The sequence below is a fragment of the Empidonax traillii genome, unplaced genomic scaffold (genome assembly GCF_003031625.1).
Source record: "Empidonax traillii isolate 1590-97213 ecotype Southwest subspecies unplaced genomic scaffold, ASM303162v1 scaffold2710:size19082, whole genome shotgun sequence".
Classification (NCBI taxonomy): Eukaryota; Metazoa; Chordata; class Aves; order Passeriformes; family Tyrannidae; genus Empidonax; species Empidonax traillii.
The window spans coordinates 16,410-19,082 of record NW_020957903.1 but is presented as its reverse complement, the minus strand read 5'-3'; the positions used below and the strand labels follow the sequence as shown (position 1 = coordinate 19,082).

The following is a 2,673-nucleotide window of genomic DNA, read 5'->3' as shown; positions in this document are numbered from 1 at the left end:
GCACCACAGGGTGCACCACATTTAATCTGCTTTATCTCTTCAAAAGTAGTTTAATTATTTTGGAAATTTAAGGGAGTGCACTTAATTCAAAGGAGGTTTCTGAGCATTCTTGCTTGTAAGGTGCTTTAAATATGAGTTATTTAATAAAGGAGACCCACGTGAATAGAGTAAGATGATCCCTTTTTTCCTCAGCTGCACCCCTCAAACCTCTAATTCCCACTAGAATGGAGGGAATATGCCTAGGACAAAGCCTCTATTACAGTTTAAGCCCATTACTACCTGTGACCATAACAAGACCTGAGGTTCTGCTGCAAAAAGGCTGGCAGCTGAGACAACACAGTCCTGACACACAGCACTCTTGTTTCTAGCTTACAATCTGCTTCTGCTACTGATGTAAATATATTTTTAATATAAATGAGTGAGTCTGGTCCCTAAAGATTACAGGGGGCAGGAAGAGAGCTTCCCAAGTTCTTGACAACATTTTGAGTCTATGCATCTCTTTATATTTCTGTTTGTGTAACCAAAAAAAAAAAAGTCTGACAACAGGACTAGTGATACCCATAAATCAAGCACATCTGCTTTTGCAAAACTAGGGGCAAAATGTGAAGTTATAAGAATATTGAAAAGGCATCATAATTTTAAGGCAAATCTTCATTTGACCATGTTTAACCTCATTATCACCCATATAACATGCTCCCCTTTCTCTTTGGAAAGAGATACATTGGTCCCACAGGTTTCAGCCAATTTTTTTTATTTATGTAGTAAGTATTCCTTTCAGGGCCCCAGCTTCCTGAAACTTAAGGAGGAAAATAAGCCTCCTATTCAGAGAAAGAATGGCACAAAAGATGTTCTCACTTTGTGAGAAGCTTCTCTTAAAGCAGGACTGAAACCCAAAAGGGTCCAGGAAGGGCTATTGGGTAACAGCAGGTCAAGTCATTACTTCCCTCAACTGAGTACCCATGAGACTGCATCAAAGTACTAGGCCTGGCACTTTGGGCTCCCCAGTGCTAGAAAGACATTGTCAAACTGGAGCCAGAAGAATTTGTTTCTCCAAACAGTAGCTAATGGTTTTCCTCCAATACCAGTACCAAATAAAATTAATATCAATAGTATAAGTTTTTGGCCAATGTAGTAAAGACTGTAGCCCTTTTCGCCATTGGAAAATATTGTTTCTTAAGGTTCTGAGGAATGATTATGTTTTGAGGCCAGAGATATACTTGCCATTTCTGATAGTCAGTTTCTGGTTTTCCCATTTCTAAATTTGATCATTTTTCTATTAAGTTTACATTCCAAACAGAGACACTGTGTTTTAAACCTGATGCTCTCAAACAAGTATACCTCTTGTCTTTCACACTGACTTTTACTCACAAATCCTGACCAAATTTGTATGTCTAAAGCTTCCTGTATGCAACTTTCAAGTACATAAATTCTTTTGGGAAAAAAAAAAAAAAAAAGTAGCAAGGGAACATATATTTTGTTTCAGTGTCACAGCCCCCTTTCAAATATCCCAGTGAACTCTCATCATAAATACATATGAGTACATATCTCAAGGGGATTTTCAGAGACATTACAGGAAAGAAATCAGCTTTAAACAATGTCCTTGTGCAATATACCACATTTTTTATTAATTTCTGTACACCTTCAAACTTCTGCTTCATGGCATATGTAATTTATGAGCAACAGTGCCTGCTTCTTTCTCAGGTACTCACAGAATGAAACAGCTGCATGTACCAAATTAACATCAGTTATTATAGATACAATGGAGCCAACACAAAATACGTTTTAGTTTGGAATATTTTTTAACACCTGCTGTGTGCAGAAAATAGGACAGCATCGCATCGCTAAAAACACCTACAGATGGAAAAGAAAACAGCCGTGAGTGCGACACCACGTGGGTCAGGATGGCCGAGCGGTCTAAGGCGCTGCGTTCAGGTCGCAGTCTCCCCTGGAGGCGTGGGTTCGAATCCCACTCCTGACAGCCGCTTTTTGTGGGGGAGGCTGCGACTGAGGATTTTGGGACTGTTTACTTCGGAGAAAAGGAGGCTGAGGGATACCCTTATTCACTCCAGCTTCCTGAGGAGGGGGACGGGAGGTGCTGATCTCTTTCTGCTGCTATGCAGTGGAAGGATATGCGGGAATGGTTCAAAGCTGTGCCAGAGGAGGCTCAAACTGGACATGAGGAAGCACATAATTACTGATGGGTGACGAAACGCTGGGACAGGCTTCTTAGAGAGGCAGTCGATGCCCCAAGCCTGTCAGTGTTTAAGAGGCACGTGGGCAATCCACTTAACAACTTGCTTTAACTCTTTGTTGGCTCTGAATTGTCAGGCAGTTGGACGGATGATCATTGCAAGGTCCCTGCCTGCTGAACTATTCTATTCTATTCTATTCTGTTCTGTTCTGTTCTGTTCTGTTCTAAAATTTAAAAACAGGGTCTTAAATTAAAATGGAAGATCTAACTGTTTCAGCCTAAAGCAGGGAGCAATTCATAATCCAACCCCAAAAGGATCAGTTCACAATGCAACCCCAAAATCTGGTAGGGTTTTCACCTCCTCTCTGCCACTAGCCCTCCATCCTTCTGCACTAGCTCTGACGATGGATGCCAGGCTATATTCCTCACTGATGTACCAAGAACTGTAACTGCCCCAAGTTCTTCTGCTGCTGCTTTAGGGA

General features: G+C 41.2%; 1 non-coding gene across 1 annotated transcript; it reads left to right on the top strand.

Annotated features, from left to right (window-relative positions):
* Positions 1–1,895: 1,895 nt before the first annotated feature.
* TRNAL-CAG lies at positions 1,896–1,978 on the top strand. Its single transcript has one exon. It is a non-coding gene; the product is annotated as a tRNA-Leu (tRNA).
* Positions 1,979–2,673: the final 695 nt, after the last annotated feature.